Here is a 26991-nt window from a genome sequence, read left to right as displayed (position 1 = left end):
CAGAGACTTCAAAATCTGTCTGGCCAAGACAACGACCAAATCCAACAAAATCGCGTTACATGTGCAGATGTAAGATTAGCCAAATGACCACATGAGCCTGGCACATGTCAAAGTACATAACCTCGTTTGACGAGTAGGATCATCTTTTCCCAGACCTGTATGCCAAATTAGTAAAAGCGCGCAGCGAACCTTGCGCTTGCCCCAAAATAAAGATACAGTAGGTTTTGTGTTGCGTCGCAGATGCATCGAACATGAAAACAGAGATAATTAAAACAAAACATTTTGGATTGCTTGCAATATTTTTATTAGGTTTCTACAATATTTCACGTATGTTCTTACCTCTGTCAGTGAACAAAGGAGAGTTGTCCATCTCCCTCCATGAAGTGATCAACCTGGCGCCTTTTGCACAGGTTGTAGTTTACACTGTGTTGCCTGGTGGCGAGGTTGTGGCAGACAGTCAGGATTTCACCATCCAGCTCTGTCTCAAGAACAAGGATGGAGCTGTTTAATTTTTAAATGTACAATAAAAAATTAAAAATGCTTGTTTCAATGGAATTAAGATCTTTTGAACACTGGATTTATCGCCACTGACCCACTGTTGTCTTCTATACAGGTTTCTGTTCAGTTTTCATCTCTCCAAGAGCTTCCAGCAGAGAAGAGCACATTGAAACTCCAGGCTGAGCCAGGCTCCTTGTGCTCTGTTCGGGCCATTGATCAAAGCATCCTGTTGCTGCAGTCGGAGAGGGAACTCACTGTTGAATATGTAAGATCCCTTCCCTGTATGAAATTTGACAAGATTGGATTGGCAATCAAGGCGTCTCAGGTTCAGGGATCAAATCCGTTCTCCTGGGCTTTCCTAAATGGAATTTAAATGAGTCCCTCTGCCTGTGGGGATTCATATTAGGCACTCTGGCTCTTTTCCATTGTCTAAAACATGGAAAATTATACAATGTATCGGTGCGAAGCAAAATAAGAATATTGTGTAATACATACATACACATCGTGTATTCCTGGCACAAGAAAACAGACTTATTTACTATTTTTCTTACCATTTTAATTTGATTGTTATATATTTCTAGTATGATATAGAAATTTTTGTGCAGAGGGGTTGCGTCAGCAAGGGCATCCGGCGTAAAAACTGCCAAACAAATATGAGCGTTCATCTGAGATTACATTCTGTGGTGACCAAGAATGGGAGAAGTCAAAAGAAATACATACATATAGAAGTTTTTGTGATACAAATAAATGTGTAATTGCTGTATTTTTAAGGTAATTTACCACGACTGTGTTGATGATGGACAATGGCACATTCTGACTTGCTTACAAATTATCGTCACATCGTCACAATGGAGCTCTGTCGTTAACCAAGGCTCCCCCTGCATCTTATTATCACTGAAAACATTTTTAAAGGACGAAAATTCCTGCAGTGTGGTGAAGAGATGAAAAAAATCACATTACTGTACAACCCTTTTGGATTATAGATGAAATGCCAAATCCACTTGTTAGCAGTACACCTACGGCAGAGATACTTTTTATTTTTTTTTCCAACAAATTCAAGACAGCTTTCATACAGACTGTAACGTAATACATAATCATGAAATGTAAAAATCATTTTGATGAATTTATAGTTTGTTTGTTTCTAGCCTTGTGTGACGTTTGACAAAGTGCGATAAATGTCGGACCACCAATAAAGGTGGTTTGAAAAAACATGGCGGTAGTGTGGGACACATAGCAAGTAATGCCGGAATCAAACTTCAAGACAAATTTGGTCTTTCACGTTTGCACTATGTAAAACTTCTCCATAAAAATCTCATATTCGATACCACCGCATCCTGTTTTCTAGGAACACGACTTTATCTTCTCAACTCGAACGCAACCAGTTACACTCATTACCATTGTGACGACAATAACAATGGATTACAAATTGTGTGATGGATTGTGAATTATATGTGTTTGCAGGTGTACGATCAACTCCCTCTGCAGAAGCTGTCAGGATATTCGTCTGAGATTGAAGACTTTGAAGACTGCTTTCCTGGGCCATTCCCAATGCCTGAACCTGAGATGCTGATGGCTATAGAACAGCAGACCAAGCGCTAACCTTACTTTGGGCCATCCTCTCAGAAGAACAATGTTTACAGTATCTTTAAAGTAAGACTAGAAAATCAAGTAGGCTACATTAAGTACTGACATGATCTGCTTTTAATGCCTTTCTGAGCTGGAATTACAGTATAGGACAGGGCCGTGGGCCACATGCGGCCTGGTTTACATTCCATCTGGTCCATTGACTTGGAACAGTTTCCAGGCAGATCTACTGTTCTGCATCCGAGCAATGACCAGGCCGCTCATGGCGTTGTCGATGTAGTGAATATTTTCAGGAAAAGATTGAAGGAATTTTAGTGTCATACCAACACACATTTAAACAATCTGGCACAAATATGTGGGTGGCACAGTTGTGAAGCTGAAGAGTGTTGGCCTCACTGGTCTAAGGACCCGGGTTCAATCCCGGTCCAGCATGTGCGATGTTTACATGTTCTCCCCGTGCCTGTGTGGGTTTACTCCAGGCCTCCGGTTTCCTCCTACATTCCAAAAACATGCATTCATTGGTGACCCGAAATTGCTCCTGGGTCTGTCAGTGTGACTGTTGTCTCTCTCCGTGTGCCCTGTGATTGGCTGGCAACCAGTTCTGGTACCCTGTACCCTGCCCCTGCCCGATGACAGCTGGGATTGGCTTCAGCACTCCTGCCACGCTTGTTGGGATAGGCGGCTAAAAAATTGAATGGATGGAACAAAAATGTGATTGTGTGATGACCACTTTACCACCTGAGCCATATTAAGATTATTATAGCACATGAGATGTGGTTGTCGTGAATTTCTACATCATGCAGTTTTTCCAATGGGCCCCTGTGAATATGAAATGCCGACCGTGCAAACTTTGACACCCCAGATTTCTTGCTTCATCAATAAGATGTTACATTTGGAAAAGTTGATCATTTTTAACTTTGGAAAATGTGTATTTCTGTTCGCACGTGACAGTCCCCCTAAACACAAAATAAGGTCCATAAATGCATGCTCCAATGACAGGAATGTTTTGTGATTTGACAAATGTATCTTTCTTCCATGAAATTGGAGTCAAGCTTGGAACAAATTCTGATGTGAAGAAACCCAATGAGTGCCTATATTATCCATTTGCGTATTTCCTTCGAGGTATGTTTGCTTTTTACAGTAGTCATGTTGCTCACGGATTTCACATTGGAACAAACTTATCTTTGTTCATCAATTTCACTGCTGATAGAAAGTCATCTGAAGCCAACCTTGTAATGTTTACATTGAACTAAATTCTTCTGAAGACATGAAAATATTCTGCTTTGCTGGGAAAGGGTACAGAGTGATTCATTTTACCGAGGAAATACAGGACACCGAACAGTCACTGGCGGTGCATGTAACATCGTATCTCAGTATGCCAAAGAACATAGTTCCCCCTTGGAGAAAACATGGATTGCTGTATTTCAATTTTCCACTGATTTTGTCCTCTATTCAGCCAACTGTAGTGACAACGACTGCAATCTGACAACTAATTAGAGTGGTTTCCTATGAAAGGAACATTTTTTTTCTCTCTTCTTTGGAAATGTCGTTGAAGCTCCAGTCGCCTTGGCTTTCAATGAGGCGGGATTAGCTGGTAACTTTAAGAAAAACAATGAGGAGAAGAAGGAGACCATTAGAACATTCTTCCTGGAGATGTGGCTCTGGGACCTAGTTTCTGTTGGGTAAAGATGATGAAATCAAAAGAAAATCAAAAGTTTTGAGATTTTTCAATTTCTCTTTGTCACAATGTAGTTTTTTAAAAAAAATCTTTCTATATTCTTTGAGCTCAAAGCAATCTGTTGATTCGTCTCTTGTTTGTGTGTGTGAACAGAGACAAGGGTTTAGTCAATGTGGAGAAGACAGTCCCAGACACCATCACCAAGTGGGCTGCCGAAGCTTTCTGTGTCTCCTCTGTGGGCTTCGGTGTGCCACCCACCACTGCACTGACTGGTTTCCAGCCCTTCTTTGTCAGTCTAACTCTGCCCTACTCTGTCATCCGTGGGGAAGCTTTTACTCTAAAAGCCACCGTCTTCAACTAGCTCTCCAAATGCATCATGGTAAATATGAATTAGCAAGCTGTGGAATAAAAACAAGATTAATTAACCTTTTGAATAGGATGCAAAATAATTTAAATTGGACTGTTTTATGAAATCTGACATCCCACCTACTTTTTTTAGCATATAGAGTGCATAGTAACTGCTGGAATTTTAGGTTGCTTTTTCCACCCATATGCAAGGAGCAACCAGCTCTTCCTCAAGGCATTTATTTTTTCGACTATACTGGTTTTCTTAGAGATTCTGTCTGTGTTTGTTTGTCTGCAGGTGAAAGTTACGCTCGCTCAGTCTGACATGTATAACTTCAAGAACTGTGACGACTGCCTATACGCTGTGTGTCTTTGCGGAGATGAGAGCAGAACCTTCGAGTGGATTGTCACTCCAAGTGCCCTTGGTAATACCGACTACATCACTTGAAATGATTTTGGATGATGATCTTTATTCATCTATTTATGCCAGTGAGGCACAATGACAGGCAGAACAAAAAAAAATCCTCTTCTATTAGATGGCAGAAAATACATAAAGTAATTAATCTATCCATTTTTGGTGACATTTACATTTGTTGGTTTGCCGTGGGATTTTTCAATTGTAAAATATGTGCCTTGTCTCGATAAAGGTTGGAGATCACTGATGTCATGGTCGTCAAACTCACCGGTTGTTTTATATATTTTGGGTTTTTTTGCGCACCACAGAACTACATTTGCAAGAACTCATCATAGTTTAAATACATCCAATATTTGACAACTTTAAGACAATAACAAAATGAAAACAAGCAAGGATATGGAAATATGAAGTGGAAGCGATATGTGAGACAAACTATGAAGACGTTTTAGATACCTGTAGTTTTCAAATAATAAAAGCGGAAAAGTACATTAGGGCACATAGAGATGAACACCCACACTCACAATCACACCTCGGGGCAATTTAGAGGGTCCAATTAATGTTGCATGTTTTTGGAATGTGGGAGGAAACTGGAGTGCCCGGAGGAAATCCACCCAGGCACGAGGGGAACATGCAAACTCCACACAGGTGGGGCCGGGTTTGAACCTGGTTCCTCAGAACTGTGAGGCCAATGCTTTCCAGCTGCCCAACCGTGCTGCCCATATTGGTGGTGTTCATGTTCCTCATAGTCATCACAGTCATTTTGCAGTTTAGCAGCATTTTCCACCAAGTACCACCTCAAAGAATGTTGAGCTCTCCAAGTTCCAACATAGACTTAAAAGATGTATAGGAGAAAATCAGAGTACTTAAGTCCACCTCCGTTTTAAATTATTTAAAAACAACATGAAATATCACATATTATAATGCAAATATTTCTCCATGGGTTGAGACAAAAAAAAACCTGCAAATGAATGAATGTGATTTATACACTATAAATAGTACATATCTTCCCGCGTGGACTGAGTATAAACTACAACAACAGAGTATTCCGGAACCATGACAAAAATGTGTTTCAAATTTAGTAAATTAAAAGGGAGCGAGGGAATGACAATGTGAAACAAAATTGGGTAGATTATGGTGCAAATGCTGTATTTGGCACGCAAGCTGGCCGGAAAGCTGCGGAGTTTTAATTGCTTCCATGAAGCGGCGATGAAGACGAGGCTCTGCTGAATGTCAAATGGTGCTGCTCCATTTCCTTTTGGAGACATGCTGACAATCACTTGTACTAATACGTCAGGTAGCATCTCTGATGAAACACTCGGAAACGTCTTCCTCAGGGGCTGATCTGTACTTGGCCTCAGTGAGAACAATTTTGGGCTGTGAAAGACAGGGAGGGGGTGGGAGATAAAGACCTTTGGGAAGAGTGTGCATTATGAGGAAACAAATGGGGATTAATGACAGTGAATAAGAGAGAATTCTTGGGGAGAAAGCAAAAACCCTAAAAATAAATTGGACTGGAAAGATGTTCATGGTAAATTTGTTGAAGGCTGTGGACTAACCCTAACGCCTTAGCGTGTCCTCTCAATTTATTTGCACAAAGGCATGGTCGACCTGAAGGTGAGCGCCGAGGCCCTGAAGACCAACTTTCTGTGTGGCAAAGAGGTGGCGTCTGTCCCTGACGCCGGCCGTATTGACACTGTGGTCCGCAGCCTGGTGGTGGAGGTTAGTACGTGTCAGGTGCAACGCACTCTAGGTTGTCACTTCAAACCACAACAAATCAAACTCAATCTTAATGTCACGGCATTGTCAAGCAGTACACGGCAGTACAAAGTTCTTACCCAGTAAAAAAGGGTTTCAACAGACATGGAACAAACAGACACAGTTGACATTAGATGCGTAAGTGATGAAAAATGTCAGGAAACACCAGTGAAATAAAATAAAAATAAACAAAATCAAACATGGACATATGTGGCTATATTCGTCCACTTGGTTTTACCAAGTTGGGAGTGTGGACCAGAATGAAAGCCAAAACTGTAGCCTTTTACTTTTTTTTTTTTTTTCCTTCAGCAGCATGCATCTCTTCAGTGCCCTCTGTTTAAGAATAATTAGATAAATGACAATCTAATTGAACAGAGGTAAACAATTAAGGTGCACAAAGGCTATATCAAACTGTAGATGAACACATGAACTATGTCTAATTTGAATCAGGCTTCGCTGTAATGCACTGGTGACAAACTCAAGGGCCGGGGGCCAGATCCATCCTGCCACATAAGAAAGCAAATCATGTGCTTGAACCGCCACTCTGCTTGCTAATATCTGTACGAAAAAAATTGAAACCGTCATACAGAATAAGTATTTGCAATCATTTTTTTTGTTACCAAACTTCTTTTTAGTACACTAACCTGAAGAACAATTACAAAGTATTACCCTTGGCTTTTGAGTTCAAAAGTAATCATTTGCTGATGGTGTAATAGAATCAGGGACTGATTCAATATTTCTGTGATTTGAGTGAGAACGGCCTTCTGAGAGAAATCGTAGCTAAAATGTGGCCAGTGAGATAAATGATTCTGACACCTCTGCTGTGATCCGTTCCACTGTAATATTTTCTATGTTGGTCTCCATTCTAGGCTGAAGGAACACCTCAGTCAGTCAGTCACAACGCGCTGCTCTGTCCTGCAGGTGAGCTTTCCCATCTAGAAGTTGTTTGAGAAATCTGCGCCACAATTTTGGGGGGTTGAATTCGACTCATTGACATTTTACATACATTGGCATCTGACGAGTTCATATTCATTTTCATTTTGTCACCAAAGGGCAGCCTTGCTCATTGTTTGTGTGCGACCTAATTTCTACAAATTTTTTGATGTAATGAAAAAAGATGAGTTCCTTTTGTTTATAATAAAAGAAAGCTCCTTAAAGATCCAATTTAACCTGTTCAGACACTCTTATCGCAGTCTTGTCTTCTCACAAAGAAAGACAATTTGCTCTTCTCTGTCCAGAAACAGAAGTTCTGATGACAAACCGCAAATGCAAGTTGCGCAATTGGCTGGAGTTGAATTAAACTTGGAGAATCACTTTAACATGGTTAAAGATGAGGTTGCAATTTTTCATCTTGTTCGTTTTGGATCCAGATGAAATTTGATTAAACTTTACCTCTCTTCCAGATCTTAGATGGTCGCAGTTACTGTTTAAATTCTATATTATTCTTTGCTATATTAACTTAAATCAGTTTAATTGTCCTGTAGGACGTCCTGTACACAACGTCCAAGTAGTGTTTTGACAATGTTAGTCTTGGTGTGAGTTCTCCCATTGGATGTTGAAACCCTTTTGCCAATATGAGATGAAATAGGTGGGCCTTTTTTTTTTTTTAATAAGAAAAGCTAAGTAATGACACTCACTGGCTCTTTTTGATTACGTCTTGTTGCCAGAGGGACCAGTGGAAAAGGAAATCTCTCTTGTGATGCCAGAGATGTTTGTTGCTGGATCTGCCAGAGCCACTGTCTCTGTACTGGGTAAAAATACCTGTTATTCCGTCAGATAGCATTTTCATCAAGGTTCTCTTCATGGAACCCTCCCTCATGAGATGCTTTGACTGAAGGTGACCTGATGGGCCGAGCCATTAAGAACCTCGACCAACTCCTGGCAATGCCGTATGGCTGTGGGGAGCAGAACATGTTGCTGTTTGCTCCCAACATCTTCATTCTCAACTACCTGAAAAGCACGGGTCAACTGACTGCTGAGATTCTGGAGAAAGCAAAGCGCTTCCTTGAGAGCGGTGAGTCATCATTCCCACCTTTAGAGAATAGCTCACAAAACAAGACTCTCCAAAATGAATCAAACCCGAACCCTAACCCTGGTACAGTAAAATGCAAGCTAATTTTCATCATCAAAATAGCTTGAAACACATGATAACCTAAGTAGATAGTCTAAACCAACCCAGTAACGAATGTGAATTTGTTTGTTTGCCACTTGTTAATATGGAAGTGAATAATCATAACTCAATTTTGCACATTTAAGACACACATTATTTGCGTACATTATGAAATGGCATCTCAACATACGGTACATATACCCTTAGTGTATATGTACCACTTGTGGTAGGAGAAAGAGTCACTGCACAGCTCAGTTGTATTTAAGGTGACCATTTAGGTAACCAGTTCAGGGTGTATTCTGCCTCCTGCCCACAATTTCTGGGATAGGCCCAAGTGAGGATAAATGTGACAGAAATTGGATGTGGATGAATGGATTTTTTTACACTTCATTGATGCGCCATTTTTTCCAAACATTTATGTGCAATACATTTTAACTGATCTCTTATTTAACTACAGTATTTCCTATTATGATGTGCCCTACTAATATTCAAAGTTTATTTCATGTCACAGTGGCTTACAATTTATACTCACATCTGTTTCATTTTTGATGAACACATGGCTATTATATCGTAACTGTGGTCATGATCGTGGTACTTTTGGGAGCTAAGTACTTTTTTTTGGTGGGTGGAAAGTATTGCATGATGACCATACGATTTTAGTCCTCTATAACAATATGCAGCCATAATTCTAAACTAAGAGGAAAGATTGCATTTTGTGTATGTGAAACACAATGAGGTCATATTTCCTACAGCATGTGTTCACAATTGAGAATGTGATGTGTATTTGTGCATACGTGTGTTCCAGGGGACCAAAGGGAGCTCACCTACAAACATGACGATGGTTCCCACAGTGCCTTTGGGAAAAACGATGCATCTGGCAACACCGGGTCAGTAGAAAAGGAGTGGAGATAATCGGTTACGTCTTATTTTGTCACAATTGAAATTGATTGTTGGGCATTTTGAAAGAAAAATCAAACATGGCTCATTTGTGGAAACAGTGGTGTGAGTCTACCATCTTAAAAGGAGAAAAGAAAATGGATGTAAGAATATGCTGACGCAATCTATATTTATACAAAAAAATAATGTAAATAACTTTTTCTTGAGAATTTGTAAAAAAAAAAAGTCAAATAAAGCTAAACTGAGATGTAACTTAACATGCAGGCTAATAAGGCAAAGTAAAAAAAAAAAAAATCACGTCAGTAATCTCTCATTTATTCCCAGGGTGTCACGAACCATCGGAACGGAGATAGGATCCAAATGCAGGAGTCGGGAGACGCAGATGTAAATCGGGGAAAACATTTATCTTTCCAAGGTCGGGGATCAGGCAGGGAGTCAGGTGCAGCAACGATAGTCAGGACGTCGGGCGTAGAGAGCAGGTCAGCGGGCAGTGCAGTGGTCGGTACACGGGAGATCGATCAGAGCAGGCAGAAGTATCAAAGGCGTCAGGCCTACGGAATCGGTTGGAGAACAGGCGGAGGTCGGTACACACGGGTTGTCGATCAGAGATACAGGAGTGCTGGAACAGGGCATGAGTTGCAACGATCTGGCGCCGTACCAGTCGTCCCCATGGTCCTATATACACTCGGGCCAATCAGCCAGAATGAGGTGCAGGTTTGCGCCTCACAATCAGCACGAACGCTCGGGCACCCGCACAGCCAGGCCTGGACCGGCAGGACCATGACAAGGGTTAGGATTCAGAGCAACCCCACAATAGGTGAAATCTCTCGTGTTGACTACGTTTTGTTTTAGATTACATTGGCAATTTTAAGGATTAATGAATCTCCTCTGATACTTTTTCATCTTCTGCACATTTCTATTAACCTCAACCTTCTTCTTCTTCTTCTTCTTTTCCTTTCGGCTTGTCCCGTTAGGGGTTGCCACAGCGTGTCATCTTTTGCCATCTTAGCCTATCTCCTGCATCTTCCTCTCTAACCCCAACTGCCCTCATGTCTTCCCTCACCACATCCATAAACCTTCTCTTTGGTCTTCCTCTCGCTCTTTTGCCTGGGAGCTCCATCCTCAGCATCCTTCTACCAATATACTCACTCTCTCGCCTCTGAACATGTCCAAACCATCGAAGTCTGCTCTCTCGAATCTTGTCTCCAAAACATCCAACTTTGGCTGTCCCTCTAATGAGCTCATTTCTAATCCTATCCAACCTGGTCACTCCGAGCGAGAACCTCAACATCTTCATTTCTGCCACCTCCCGTTCAGCTTCCTGTTGTTTCTTCAGTGCCACCGTCTCTAATCCGTACATCATGGCCTGTCTCACCACTGTTTTGTAAACTTTGCCCTTCATCCTAGCAGACACTCTTCTGTCACATAACACACCAGACACCTTTCGCCAGCTGTTCCAACCTGCTTGGACCCGTTTCTTCACTTCCTGACCACACTCTCCATTGCTCTGTATTGTTGACCCCAAGTATTTGAAGTCGTCCACCCTCGCTATCTCTTCTCCCTGTAGCCTCACTCTTCCCCCTCTACTTTTCTCATTCACGCACATATATTCTGTTTTACTTCGGCTAATCTTCATTCCTCTCCTTTCCAGTGCATGTCTCCATCTTTCCAATTGTTCCTCTGCATGCTCCTGCTTTCACTGCATATGACAATATCATCTGCGAACATCATGGTCCAAGGGGATTCCAGTCTAACCTCATCTGTCAGCCTATCCATTACCACTGCAAACAGGAAGGGGCTCAGAGCTGATCCCTGATGCAGTCCCACCTCCACCTTAAATTCCTCTGTCACACCTAAGGCACACCTCACCATTGTTCTGCTGCCATCATACATGTCCTGTACTATTTTAACATACTTCTCTGCCACACCAGACTTACGCATGCAGTACCACAGTTCCTCTCTTGGTACTCTGTCATAGGCTTTCTCTAGATCCACAAAGACACAATGTAGCTCCTTCTGACCTTCTCTGTACTTTTCCACGAGCATCCTCAAGGCAAATAATGCATCTGTGGTACTCTTTCTAGGCATGAAACCATACTGTTGCTCGCAGATACTTACTTCTGTCCTCAGTCTAGCCTCCACTACTCTTTCCCATAACTTCATTGTGTGGCTCATCAACATTATTCCTCTATAGTTCCCACAGCTCTGAACATCCCCTTTGTTCTTAAAAATGGGAACTAGAACACTTTTCCTCCATTCTTCAGGCATCTTTTTGCCCGCGAGTATTCTGTTGAATAAGTTGGTCAAAAACTCCACAGCCATCTCTCCAAATTGCTTCCATACCTCTACCGGTATGTCATCAGGACCAACTGCCTTTCCATTTTTCATCCTTTGTAGTGCCTTTCTGACTTCCCCCTTAGTAATAATTTCCACTTCCTGGTCCTTCACTCTTGCCTCTTCAACTCTTCCTTCTCTCTCATTTTCTTCATTCATCAACTTCTCAAAGTATTCTTTCCATCTATTTAGTACACTACCGGCTCCAGTCAACACATTTCCATCTCTATCCTTAATCATCCTGACCTGCTGCACATCCTTACCATCTCTATCCCTCTGTCTGGCCAACCTGTAGAGATCCTTTTCTCCTTCTTTCGTGTCCAACCTGGTGTACATGTCTTCATATGCCTCTTGTTTAGCCTTTGCCACCTCTACCTTTGCCCTACGTCGCATCTCGATGTACTCCTTTCGCCTCTCCTCAGTCCTCTCAGTATCCCACTTCTTCTTCGCTAATCTCTTTCCTTGTATGACTCCCTGTATTTTGGGGTTCCACCACCAAGTCTCCTGCTCCCCTTTCCTACCAGAAGACACACCAAGTACTCTCCTGCCTGTCTCTCTGATCACCTTGGCTGTCGTCGTCCAGTCTTCCGGGAGCTTCGGTTGTCCATCGAGAGCCTGTCTCACCTCTTTCCGGAAGGCCGCACAACATTCTTCCTTTCTCAGCTTCCACCACATGGTTCTCTGCTCTACCTTTGTCTTCTTAATCTTCCTACCCACCACCAGAATCATTCTACATACTACCATCCTATGCTGTCGAGCTACACTCTCCCTTACCACTACTTTACAGTCAGTAACCTCCTTCAGATTACATCGTCTGCACAAAATATAATCCACCTGCGTGGTTCTACCTCCGCTCTTGTAGGTCACTATATGTTCCTCCCTCTTCTGGAAATAAGTGTTCACTACAGCCATCTCCATCCTTTTTGCAAAGTCCACCACCATCTGCCCTTCAAAGTTCCTTTCCTGGATGGCGTACTTACCCATCACTTCTTCATCGCCCCTGTTTCCTTTACCAATATGTCCATTACAATATGCACCAATCACAACTCTCTCGCTGTCTGGGATGCTCAGAACTACTTCATCTAGTTCCTTCCAGAATTTCTCTTTCAACTCTAGGTCACATCCTACCTGTGGTGCATAGCCGCTAACCACATTATACATAACACCCTCAATTTCAAATTTTAGTCTCATCACTCGATCTGATACTCTTTTCACCTCCAAGACATTCTTAGCCAGCTCTTCCTTTAAAATAACCCCTACTCCATTTCTCTTCGCATCTACTCCGTGGTAGAATAATTTAAACCCTGCTCCCAAACTTCTAGCCTTACTACCTTTCCACCTGCTCTCTTGGATGCACAGAATATCAACCTTTCTCCTAATCATCATGTCAACCAACTCCTGTGCTTTTCCTGTCATAGTCCCAACATTCAAAGTCCCTACACTCAGTTGTAGGCTCTGTGCATTCCTCTTTTTCTTCTGACGCTGGATCCGGTTTCCTCCTCTTCTTTGTCTTCGACCCACAGTAGCTGAATTTCCACCGACGCCCTGCAGGTTAGCAGTGCGGGGGGCGGGCGTTGTTAACCCGGCCCACGACCAATCCGGTATGGGATTCTTTAGATGAACGCTCATATTTGTTTGGCACAGTTTTTACGCCGGATGCCCTTCCTGACGCAACCCTCTGCATTTATCCGGGCTTGGGACCGGCCTACAGATTGCACTGGTTTGTGCCCCCATAGGGCTGCATTCTGCATTTCTATTAACCTCAACCATCCTCTTGAAAACACTTGAAAATACAGTAATGCACAAAAGAAGACATGAGTATTTTATAATAAAAATAATTATCGACCATTTTATTGCAGTTCTACTTTTGAGGTTCCAGTGTTCTGTATATTAAGGCCTTGCGACACTTAAAAATTTAAGTGCAGTTTTTTAATGTTTATGTGAAATGTTGGTTGGCATGTTTTTAAATTTCAAGTGCCAAAAGATTGAAAAGATGGTGTTATGTTGTGATTGAATTTTCTTTCTTTCATCTGGCATTGTTTACTTCTTCATGTCACAAAAATATTTCAATTCTCTGACTGAGGGAAAGAGATTGTTCCCCAAAATTTCACAATACATGGCTGCGGTCATCCTCTCCTTAATACAGTGCCGTCGTCCAGTCCCATGTTCAGAAAAACACCACCAAAGCATGATGCTACCACCCCCTTGCTTCACAGTAGGGATGGTCTTCTTGGGATGGAACTCATCATTTGTCTTCCTCCAAACAAGGTTTGTGGAATTCTGACCAAAAAGTTCCCTTTTGGTGTCATCCAACTGCAAAACATTCTCTCATGACTCCTCTGTATCATCCAAATGGTCAATGGCAAACTTAAGATGGGCCTTGACATGTGCTGGTTTAAGCAGGGGAACCTTCCGTGCCATACATGATTTCAAACCATGACATCTGAGTGTATTACCAACAGTCACTTTGAAAACGGTGGTCCCAGCTCTTTTCAGGTCATTGACCAAGTCCTGTAGTGTAGTCCTGGGCTGATTCCTCACCTTTCTAAGAATCATTCAGACCCCACGAGGTGATATCTTGCATGAGACTCAACTACGATTGAGATTGACCGTCATGTTTATCTTCTTCCATTTTCTAATGATTGCTCCAACAGTGGACTTTTTTTCACCAAGCTGGTCCATAGACCTTTCCACTCTTGTGGAGTTGTACAATTATGTCTCTGATGTCTTTGGGCAGCTCTTTGGTCTTGGCCATCTTACAAGTTTGAGTCTTACTGATTGTATGGGGTGGACAGGTGTCTTTAGGCAGCTAAATACCTCGCACAGGTGCATCTGATTCAGGATAATACATGGACTGGAGGTGGACTTCTAAAGGCGGGCTAACAGGTCTTTGAGGTTTAAAATTCTTGCCAATAGACAGGTGTTCAAATTCTTATTTGCAGCTGTATCACACAAATAAAACGTGAAAAAATCATCAAATCGTGAACAAAATCACACATTGTGATTTCTGGATTTTTCTTTTTAGATTATCTCTCTCATGGTGGATTTGCACCTATGTTGAACATTTCAGACCCCTCCATGATTTCCAAGTGTTAGAACTTGCAATATGGCAGGGTGTTCAAATACATATTTTCTTCACTGTAGATGAATTTATTATCTGGAATGTCATTCATCTAACTTGAGGTGAGTTGTACTGGTTTATTTTGCATCTGTCAAGAGCGCATATGAAAGGCAGCTGCAAAGCAGTACCAATCAAAATGAGAAGCAGCATGGAGGCCTTTTTTGCGCCAGTAAATATTTTTGAAATGCCACCCAGCAAATATTGTGCCGTATAATCTATTTCATAATGCAGATTTGGATCAAGCACACAATCCTTTGATTTATTTTCAAAACTTTGAATGCGTGTGTCAATCTCTCTCTAGGGTGACCTCCTTTGTGATGAAGTCATTCGGGGGGGCGAGGCCTTACATCTTTGTCGATCCCAAGCACATTTTAGAGGCCAAGAAATGGTTGTACGCTCAACAGGGGCGTAATGGCTGCATCCAATCTGTGGGGAAACTCATCCACAATGGCATCAAGGTAAAAATGTCAGTATGACCATTGGCATACTACAGGAGCAAAAAAAAGGTATAGAATATGATTTACAGAGCAATATGAATGCATATTTGACCATCTCATCAGGGAGGTGTGAGCGACGATGTATCCCTGACAGCGCACATCGTTGCCGCCCTGTTTGAACTGGACTCTGACATTGAAGTGAATGGAACGTCGCTCCCCTTTTGTATCCAGCACTTGGAGCCCAACCTCATGTGGTGTCATGTTTTGCTAGATATCCATTTTAAATGTGTTCATATTATTGTATGAATCCCACACAGCGTGCTGAGTTCATACTATAGCTGTTCACTGTTGATGCTGTCTAAACCATGATTCTCAAAACAGCCCCTTCAAACTTTATACAGTACATCTGACAAAAGATGGTAGAGGTAGTACATGACAGTGCTTGGTTCTGGTTAGCACTGATTGCGTTGGGCATTTGACACAATTTTACTTTGTGGAAAAAGGAAACAGAGCGTTCATGAATTTCATACAAATAGGAAAGTAATGAAAAATTTGCATTACAAATAATTCTCACTTTTGTTACATTTAGCAAATAAAAAATGCTGGTACAATACTCCCAATTGATTAAAATAGGTTAAGTCTGATTTCCTGTCACAAAGTTAAACAAAAAGCATGTACAGTATTTTTGCGCAGTGTAAGTAAACCTCTGGTGTTAGCTCTCATGATTTACACAATTGGATAGGCGGTGTCACCGCAGTGTCATATTTTGAGTTCTAGTTCTGCTCAAGCCCTCATATCTTTGAGTGTGTTTTATGCCAGGATTTTGTGATCCAGAGGTGTTTGAGCTGTCTGAAGGAAGCAGCGCCGGCCAAACGGACAATTTGTACACCACAGTGCTTATGTCCTACACCTTCACTCTGGCTAGGGATGAGGAGATGAGTACGGACATTATCACCTTTCACAAAGTGCACAATGTTGGATTCCTTTTAAATCTCATTTCATTTTTGTTGAATGGAAACAGCTACAAGTATGTAGACTGCAGTTATGATAAAGAGGAATACATGTCTGATGGTGTCAGTCAAAACAGACTTTTATAATAATTTTGCAATGTTTGACACAAGTCTTGTACTGTATATCAGATTACATTGTGCAAGTGTTTGTTCAAAAGGTACAAAGGCTAAATGTATACAGACGGAAGAACAATTGGAATTTGAGGTTGGGAGATGGGATTCACTGTGGTCGCATTTGTATCAAAATTAGGTGACCAAAGATTATGTGGAGTTGTCATGATAATCCCTTGCACTGTTAACTAAAGGCAGAGTGAACTTAAACTATTTATCCAAACAGGATTATTCAAAGTATTTTATAGCCTAACTGTTGCAGTATTTCTGTTTAACTTCAGCTAAAGTCTGAGCTGGATTCTACGTGCCTCATACCAGATTTTCCAAACGTCTATTCGTCCGAGTTGCATATTTTACATTGAAGAAATGTCATGGCAACAACCCCCCGCCCCCAAACCAAAACTAAAGTGGCTGCAAATTGTAGAAGGTACATATTTAACTTAATTGTGTGGCCTCTGCATTCTAGTGAAAGAATATTTAATTTTTCAGCCTGTCACTGTACATCGCAGGCATAAATATCTGACCAAAGACGCATTATTTGGAGGAAATAAATTATTTTTAGAACATTTGAGTAAATTTTGATAATTTCCAGTAGTTTCTAGTGCTTTCAGCCAATGCCATGTTTCCCAGTCCTTTCTGTAACACATTTTGACTGCTAATATCCTTGTGCCAGGGGGAACCCGCTACTGGGAGCGAGCGGGGGCATCTAAGAAAGGACTGGACTCCCTGGAGGTGGAGATGACTTCCTATGTACTTCTGGCACTGCTCTCTGGGCCTTCCCTTACAGATTTTGGTCTGGGCTACAGCTCTGGCATTGTGCGCTGGCTCACACAGCAGCAAAATCCTTACGGTGGTTTTTCTTCCACACAGGTAGGAAAAACTAGAAGCGGGACTTGTGAGAAGTTTATTCCGTTAGGGCAGACTCAATGACTCTATACTGATGTGCTCCTTAGGACACCGTTGTGGCCCTCCAAGCGCTGGCAAAAATACGCTGCTCCCACCTATAGCGTTGGAGGCAGGACTATCGTGATGGTAACCTCGTCAGGAGATTTGAACAAGCGGTTCATCATTGACTAGAGAAATCGGCTCCTGTACCAGGAGGGGAAGCTAAGCAATGTCCCCGGAGAGTACACGATCAGAGCAGTGGGACAGAGCTGTGTTCTGGCACAGGTCGGATTTTAACAGGTATCTTAGTAGTTTTTAACAAGGCTCCCCTCGGCATGCTAATATTGGTCATTTGAACAAAATGACTTAAGACAATTCTAAGCACCCAAAAATGTTCTGCTTGGGAATTTGTATCTTTTGGGGCCTAGAAGAGGTAAAAATTGACACCCAAGGTCCAATAATTAGTCCATTTTGGTTCGATTGGGTAGATTTTACATTGAGCGAAGTAATTTGATCCTCCTCAATCTCTGTTTTTTGATTGTGTCATTTAACATCATGCATTTGTGTGATGAAAGGGAAGTTGAAGAGCACTTCCTGTCCCCTGGCAGATCTCCATGCACTACAACGTTCCCCCTCCTCCTGACTTTTCCGCCTTCAACATCTCCACTAATACCATTTCCAAGTGCAACCCCATTAAGCCACAGATCATCCTCTTTGTCGACGTCAGGTCAGTGCGTGCGCATATCTGCCCATTTGTAGAATAAGCATCTGATTTGCATCCATAAAAAAATCTCCAAAACAGGCTACTTTGTGTATGATTTTGTTTTTGCTCCAAAACACTGCTGCTATCAGGCCATCTACATTAAAGGTTTTGTTCCTGTTTTTCCCTCAGGGCAAGAACAGAAAAAGAAAATGTTTTTATTCAAGCCCCTTTGTGGGCTGAATATATATTTTGATAGCCAAATCAAATGACACACTCTTTCTCCATACGGTAATCTGCAAGATATTATGACGGAGAGAAAGCATTGTGTTATGTTTGTAGGTACCAGGGCAGTCGAGATGAGACCAACATGGTCATCATTAACATCAAACTCCTGTCCGGATACCTTGTGGATAAAAATTCTTTGGAGTCGGTGGTTTTATTTGTTCTATGGCCCTCACATATGTGTTTGTGCCACCTTATGGAATTTGAATTACGCTGATGACAATTCACTGTGTGACATTCTAGTTAAAGAGAAACCCCTCAGTGAAGCGTGTTGAACTGGACAAAGGTTATATCAACATCTACTTGGAGGAGGTATGAACATTTTTGTTTTCAATCTACATAATCTATAATATCTAAAAAGAGGAGTTGGATTTTATAAATGAAAAAAATGCTTCTTTAGTTGACATCTTTGTAACATACTTTACACACATACATATTCAAACTTTCAATTTGATTAGACTACCCACAAGATGCTTTGGGTGGCTTTCGGATTAAAATTCCAGGATCCCCTGAAATGCAAAACCCTCAGAGGAAAACTCTGTTCGACCTCATCCAACTTTTTGAACGTGCATGTCCAACTGGACAACTAACAACATGTGTTTGAACCATGAAAATTTGCGGAGACGTCAATTTTTATGATCTGCTGATGGCGCGCTGAGAAAAATCCGGTTGGAAGCCTTTCAGTTACAAGTACTTTCAATCATTTTTTACGCGGCACCTTGATCCCATGATGTAACAATCCAAAAAGAATGATGAAGACTACTGTTGAAATACAAATTTTAACTTCTCTGGGAAGTGTAAACATTCATGGAACTCTCACTTTTTGTGAGTTTTGCTCTTTATTTTAACACATAAAGGTCTTTTTTCATAGGATGTGCATCTGGGGCAAAGTGCAAAAATTGGTCAATATTGGTTGCACCACTTGCTGTGCATCTTTGCTATTTTTTTCTGTGCCCAAATGAGCCCAAAAAAATTATTGTTTCTTTCAATGTAATGTGTAGTACTGATACAGTTATCACCCTCTCGCCTCCACGCCTTGTGGTGTGAGCGCAAACCCAATCAGAGATGCTTTGTCATAACAAGTATAACTGTGTCCACATGGTCAAAACATACTACAGAGAGATATGATGAGGAAAGTGCATATGGCATTATACCAGTAAAATACTTTAGTGCTTTGATGCCTAACACACAATTGATGACTGCTGACTGCAAGTTAACAGGTTATGGCGGACATGTGTTGGAAGTGAATGGCGACTGTGAACTAGCAAGCACATACAAAGCAAAATCATAACATGGTGTCAGAAGTGGGATCACACACTGAAGTCAACAACAGAGAGTTTCTTTATAGAGAACTGGAAAGTTCTGCCAATCCTTGGCTTCAAAGCCCTAGGCTTCTTCAAAGTGGTGTATGCGTTCAATTATGGAAAAGCAAAGAGCATCCAGGCAAACCACATTTCAGCACCTTGGATGCAAGATCCGGGTATTGGGCCATCAGGTTAAGCGAGAACTCCCCACTGCTCACAACATTTAACACATTATATGCAAGGTACCAGTTCCTCAGGGTGCCCTTTGGCATCATGTCTGCCCAAGACCATCTCCAGAGGATGGTGGATGAGACGTTTGAAGGCCTGAGAGGAGTCACATGCATTGTGGATGTCGGATATCGTCATGTTTGGAAAAACAAAGCAGGAGCACGACACCAAACTCTGCCATGCTTAACCGCACCAGAGAGAGCGATATATGTCTGAATGCAGTCAAATGCCACACCTGTGTTTTTGAGGTAAGTTACTTTGCCCACAAGTTCACAACCAACGGTCTGAAACCAGACCCACTCAAGCTGAAAGCCATCAGAGACATGCCACCACCAAATAGTGAGGCAGAGTTTGAAACTGTGCTTGGCGTGATTTGTTACCTGGCAAGATTTGCACCCAATCTAGCTGACATGTGCGCACCACTCAGACACTGCTTAGGCAGGAAACCAAGTTCAAGTGGAACACAACACGTGCAAATGCATTCCAGAAGATGGAGATCATCACAGCAGAGCCAGGGCCAGTGTTAGCCTACTTTGATCTACTTGGAGGCATCAAAACACGGCCTAGGTGCTACAATCATCCAGAAAGGCAAGTCAGGAGCGTATGCATCCAAGCTGCTGAAGAGCACTGCAAAAAATTACACACATATTGAAAAGGAACTCTATGCAGTCCTTTACGGGTCGAAGAGGTTCAACAAATATCTCTACGGGCGAAACATCAGTGTGGAATCCGATCACAGACCACTGGAGACCATACTCCGAAAACCCCTAGCTCTTGCTTCACCGCGCTTACATCGCATTATGCTTGCGTTGCAAAAGTACAGCATAACTCTTATCAAAGAGATCCCGGTGGCAGACACACTGTCGAGAAAATCCCTGGATGAAGAGGACGAGTCTCTTACCAAGGCTATGGAGACAAAATTTCACACTGTCACCAGCACAGCCCCAGTAAGTGTTGATGGACTTGATGACATTAGGGCACGAGACAGCTCAGGATGAGTAGCTCGCCACTCTGAAGCAAGTAATTTGGTCAGGCTGGCTAGAGGCCCGAAGACAATGTCACCCACTCATCAGTGAGTACTGGAACCACCGTGATGAGATCACAGAACCTGATGAAATCCTGTTAAAGCAGGGGTCAGGATTTTTTCGACTGAGAGAGCCATAAAGGCCAAATATTTTAAAATGTAATTTCAAAAGAGCCACACAGTATTTTACAAACTAAGTACAGGTGTATTTGTGTATTTATATAAGATCAACACTTATAGAGTACAATAATCTTCAATCTTTTATACGTTTAATTATCTTGTTTTTATGCAAAATTGGCAAAATGTTTACTGGCAACATGGAGGACGAATGCTTTAGCATACTCCCCACCTGTGACTGTAGACACACAGCAGAACCCTCCCTCTCCACAAAGGCTGTCATTCTTTTTGAAAACTTTGGTACTCTTCATCTTGTTTTCTTTGAGCAACTATTGTCAAAAGTGTTTCCATACTTAGTGATTTCGAGACGATTGGCGTTCGACCTGAAACCTGTGGATTATGGCAACCCCACTAGGACAAACTGTCTCTGCATCATTTGCGTTGTCTACCGCCCCAAACTACAGCAACCCCACTAGGACAAACCTCTGTGTCATTTGCGTTGGCCGCACGACAGAAATAACATGTACAGTATGTCGTTATGAGGGCTCCGCAAGCCATATGCAACATCCAAAAGAGCCAGGTATGGCTTGCAAGCCATAGGTTGCCGACCCCTGCACTAAAGGGTGAGAAAATAATCATTCCACACAAGATCAAACTACACATGCTAAAATACATTCAAATGAGACATCTTGGTGTTGAGAAAAGCAAACACAGGGCAAGAGACGTGATTTTTTAGCCAGGCATGGGACAACTGATTGAAGAACAAGTGAAAAAATGGGACATATGTCAATCACACCGCAATTCCAGTATAAGGGAACCTATGCTCCCATACGCCATACCAGAGACCCCATGAGATACTGTAGCAACTGATCTAGTCACATGGAATTCTGAAAACTGCATAATTATCTGTGATTCCCTCAACAGGTACTTTGAAATACGCCATCTGCACCACAGCTGCCGTTATAAGGAAGATGAAAGCAATGTTTGCGAGACATGGAATCGACCGCCCAGTTGACAGCGACAATGGACCATGTTACAACTCCAGGGAATTCAAGCAAATTGCAGTCGTGGAGCTTCTACCACATCACCTTGAACCCACATTACCCACAGAGCAACAGGTTTGCAGAAAAAAACTGTCCAACCTGAAAGGCCAAATAGGATAAGAAAGACCGATATCTCTGTTTTCTGGAGTATACAAACACATCTGCCGACGGCTTCAAATCACCAGTCCAGACCTTGATGAGCTGTACATTGTGTTCTATCCTGCCTGCAACAACGCAGGAATAAAATTGCCAGTCCTCCAGTCACAACTGGCGACATCTGCTGGACAACAGCGCAACTTTCATAGAGGAACCAGAAACCAATGAGCGCAACTCCAATTCTACGCAAGAGGACCCAGATGAACAACGTCATCAGACCGGGTCTGAGTGTGAACCTGATAATTTTGAGCCTTATCAACGCACCAGGTTTGGACAAGGCAAATCCTGGACTTATAATGCTTTGATTGTACAGGGTGTTGGCTGATCGCCGCCCGTGGGGGAAAAAAAAAAAAAGTTTTGTTGCAATGTTGTATCATGGTCTGTACTTATTTGCACTGAAAAAAATATAGTATCATTTTCATATGTCATTGAATAGTTTTTCAAGACCCTCAGTTTTTCTGCAAGCCATTTAATTGTTTCCATAGGCACATCTTTTTGTTTGAGGGAGATGTATTGTTTTGGCTATGGTTATCGTTTGAACCTTGATCTTGAAGGTCCTTTGACAAACAAAGAGTGGAACCAGAGGTGATTGATGCACTAATATAGAAAGAAGCCACATGTAAAACTCAAGAGCAAGTATCATCCCGTTATTCTTAGATTGAGCTATAGTACTTCTCGTATATAGCAAGATCATAACTGTAGATATCCTTTCCTCTTTCATTCACGTCCAACCGAGTCAACATATACACATGCCTACATATGCTTCTTGTTTAGCCTTCACCATCTCAACCATTGTCCTATGTCGTATCTCAATGTATTCCTTTCATCTCTCCTCAGTCCCACTTTTTCACTAATCTCTTTCCTTGTATGACTTCCTGTATTTTGGGGTTTTACTACCAAGTCTCCTTCTTCCCTTTTCTACCAGAAGACACAGCCAAGTACTCTCCTGGCTGTCTCTCTGATCACTTTGGCTGTAGTAGTCCAGTCTTCCGGGAGCTTCTCCTGTCCATCGAGAGCCTGTCTCACATCTTTCCAAAAGGTTGCACAACATTATTCCTTTCTCAGCTTCCACCACACAGTTCTCAGCTGTACCTTTGTCTTCTTTATCTTCCTACCCACCACCATCCTATGCTGTCGAGCTACACTCTCCCCTACCACTACCTTTCAGTCCGTAACCTCCTCATCGTCTGCTCAAAATATAATCCACCTGCATGCTTCTACCTCCACTCTTGTAGGTCACTCTAGTTTTCTGCCTCTTCGGGAAAAAAATTTGTTCACTACTGCCATTTCAATCCTTTTCCCAAAGTCTACCACGATCCGTCTTCAAGTTTCCTTTCCTGGATGCCGTACTTACCCATCACTTCTTCATCACCCATGCTTCCTTCACCAAGATGTCCATTACAATCTGCACCAATCATAACTCTCTCTGCGTCTTGGATGCTCAGAACTACTTCATCTAGTTCCTTCCATAATTTATCTTTCTACTGTAGGTCACATCTTACCTGTGGGGCATAGCCTTTAATCACATAATACATAACACCCTCAATTTTGTGTTTCAGCTTCATCACTCGATCTGTTTTTAGCCAGCTCTACCATTAAAATAACCTCTACTCCATTTCTCTTCCCATCTACTCCATGGTTAAATGATTTAAACCCTGCTGCTAAACTTTTAGCCTTACAACCTTTCCACCTGCTCTCTTGGATGTACAATACTGTATATCATACTTTTTCCTAATCGTCATGTCAATAAACTCCTGTGCTTTTCCTGTCATCGTCCCAACATTCAAACTCCCTACAATAAGGTGGAGGCTCTGTGCATTCCTCTTCTTCTTCTGCTGATGAATCTCCTTTCCTCCTCTTCTTTGTCTTCGACCCACAGTCAGTGAATTTACACCGACGCCCTGCAGGTTAATGGTGCCAGAGGTGGGCCTTGTTAACCCAAGCCACGACCGATCCGGTATGGTATTCTTTAGAAGAACACTCATATCTAAAGTTTTACGCCGGATGCCCTTCCTGATGCAACCCTCATCTTGCGACCGGCCTCCAGATTGCACTGGCTTGTGCCCCTGTCGGGCTGTTTTCCATGCTTGACACAGAAACTTGTTTTATTTCACAAAGAGCTTTTTCTGCTTCATCAGTCCACTTTAAAGGTGATATCATCTTGAGGTCTTCCTCATACATCATTTTACTCAGGAGCGCAGTGATTTCTGCACAATTTTGAATCCAGATGCTGAAATAAATTAACAAAAAATTATATCATCTATGTTTTTTGTTTGAGGTTTCGGAGCCTGAAGAATAGCAGTTTCATTTTATCCTCTACAACAGTTCTCCCTCCTGTCCTTCATCTTGGTTGAAGGTATCTGTTGACCTCTATTTCTTTTTTTATATATCTTTTGTCTTTTTTTTTCTTTTAGCATGAAGGGTATGATTTGCATACTCCTCTAAGGTGGCTGCCGACAAGCCAATGTAATTTTTGTTAACCCATCAACTGCTGTTGAAATGGTCAATTTACATCTCCATCGTCCCCTAGGCTGCTGGGAATCTTGAATACGGTTGTAATTTCTCACTCTGTTTTCTTCAAAAGGCTCATCATACTTTTGTTTTACTCTTCCTATTTTGCTCTGTCTAAAACGCTGGGTCCCCTCCTCAAGCCGTCACCTGAGCATGGTGGAGGGGTTTGTGTGTCCCGATGATCTTGGGAGCTAAGTTGACTGGGGCTTCATACCCTGGTAGAGTCACCCATGGCAAAAAGGTCCTAGGTGAGGGACCAGACAAAGTATAACTCCAAACCCCCTATGACGAGTACAAAAATTGGATCTTGGTTTCCCTTGCCCGGACGTGGGTCACTGGGGCTCCCCTCTGGAGCCAGGCCTGGGGGTGGAGGTCGAAGGCAGGCACCTGGTGGCCGGGCCTGCACCCATGGGGCTCAGCTGGGAACAGCCTGAAAGGGCAACATAGGTCCCCCTTCCCATGGGCTCACCACTTGTGAGAGGGTTTTTTGGGGTCGGGTGCGATGTGAGCTCGGCGGTGGCCAAAGGCGAGGACCTTGGTGAGTCAATCCCCGGCTACAGAAACTAGCTCTAGGGACATGGTATGTCACCTCTTTGGCAGGCAAGAAGCCTGAGTTGGTGCGTGAAGTCAAGAAGTTTCCACTAGATATAGTCAGACGTACCTCACCGCACCACTTGAGCTCTGGCACCATTTCTCTTAAGAGGGGTTGGACTCTGTACCACTCTGGAGTTACCCACAATGAGAGACGCCGAGCAGGTGTGGGTATACTTTCTGCCCCCTGGCTCAGGGCCTGTACTTTGGGGTTTACCCCGGTGGATGGTAGGGTAGCCTCCCTCTGCCTTGGTGGACCTTGGTTAGTCAATCCCTGGCTACAGAAACTAGCTCTAGGGACATGGAATGTCACCTCTTTGGCAGGCAAGGAGCCTGAGTTGGTGCGTGAGGTCAAGAAGTTTCCACTAGATATAGTCAGACGTGCCCCACCGCACCGCTTGGGCTCTGGTACCACTCCTCTTAAGAGGGGTTGGACTCTGTTCCACTCTGGAGTTACCCACGGTGAGAGACGCCGAGCAGGTAAGGGTATACTTTCTGCCCCCAGGCTCAGGGCCTATACGTTGGGGTTTACCCCGGTGGATGGGAGGGTAGCCTCCCTCCCTCCGCCTTCAGGTAGTGGGATGGGCCTGACTGTTATTTGTGCTGATGCAACAAACAACAGTTCAGAGTACCCACCATTTTTTTAGTCCTTAGAGAGATTGCTGGAGAGCGCCCCCTCTGAGGACTTCATCATTTGACTGCGGGACTTCAATGCCCATGTGGGCAATGACAGTAAGACCTGGAAGGGCGTGATTGGGAAGAATGCCCCCCCGATCAGAACCCGAGTGGTGGTCTGTTACTAGAGTTCTGTGCTCATCACGGATTGTCCATAGCAAACACCATGTCCAGGCGTCAGGGTGTCTCCATGTGCACTTGGCACCAGGACACCCAAGGTCACAGTTCAATGATCGACTTTGTGGTTGTCATCGGACTTGTGACTGCATGTTTTGGATACACGGGTGAAGAGAGGGGCGGAGCTGTCAACTCATCACCACCTGGTGAAATTTCAACTCCCACCTCTGAAAGAACTTTACTCACATTCCAGAAGAGGTGGGGTACATTGAGTCCGAGCGGACGATGTTCCACGCCTCCATTGCTGAGGCGGCCGACTGGAGCTGTGGCCGTAAAAGTGGTCGGCGCCTTTCGTGGTGGGAACCCGTGAACAGTTGGTGGACACCAACTGTGAGGGATGCTGTCCTGCTGAAGAAGGAGCATCGGACAGTTTTGGCCTGTGGGACTCCCGAGGCAGCTGATAGGTACCGGCTGGCCAAGCGGAACGCAGCTTCGGTGGTCACTGAGGCAAAAACCCTAGCGTGGGAGGAGTTCGGTGAGAACGACTTCAAGAGGGCTTCAAGGAAATTCTGGTCCACTGTCTGGTGTCTCAGGAGGGGGAAGCAGTACACCGTCAACACTGTGTATAGGAGGGGTCGAACACTGCTGACCTCAACTCGGTGAGGAGAATACTTCGAAGAACTCCTCAATTGCACCAACACGCCTTCCCAAGAGGAAGCTGAGTCTGGGTGCTCTGAGGCGGGCTCTTCTATCTCTAGGGTTGAGTCCACCAAGGAAGTTAAAAAGCTCCTTAGTGGCCGGGCCCCATGGGGTGGATGAGATTCGCCCGGAGTTCCTAAAGGCTCTGGATGTTGTGGGACTGTCTTGGTTGCTATGCCTCTGTGACATTGTGTGGACATTGGGGACAGTGCCTCTGGACTGGCAGACTGGGGTGGTGGTCCCCCTTTTTAAGAAGGGTGACCAGAGGGTGTTTTCCAACTATAGGGGATCAAACTCCTCAGCCCCCCTGGTAAGGTCTATTCAGGTGTACTGGAGAAGAGGGTCATCAGGAAGTCGAATC

The 26991-nt window shown here is 43.1% G+C and overlaps 1 pseudogene; it reads left to right on the top strand.

Annotated features, from left to right (window-relative positions):
* Nucleotides 1–329: 329 nt before the first annotated feature.
* On the top strand, nt 330–24106 carry LOC133504923 (murinoglobulin-1-like; annotated as a pseudogene).
* The last annotated feature ends 2885 nt before the right edge of the window (nt 24107–26991 follow it).

Source organism: Syngnathoides biaculeatus, chromosome 8 (genome assembly GCF_019802595.1).
Source record: "Syngnathoides biaculeatus isolate LvHL_M chromosome 8, ASM1980259v1, whole genome shotgun sequence".
Taxonomy (NCBI): Eukaryota; Metazoa; Chordata; class Actinopteri; order Syngnathiformes; family Syngnathidae; genus Syngnathoides; species Syngnathoides biaculeatus.
The sequence above is the reverse complement of the archived record's forward strand: the minus strand, read 5'-3'. Positions and strand labels throughout refer to the sequence as shown.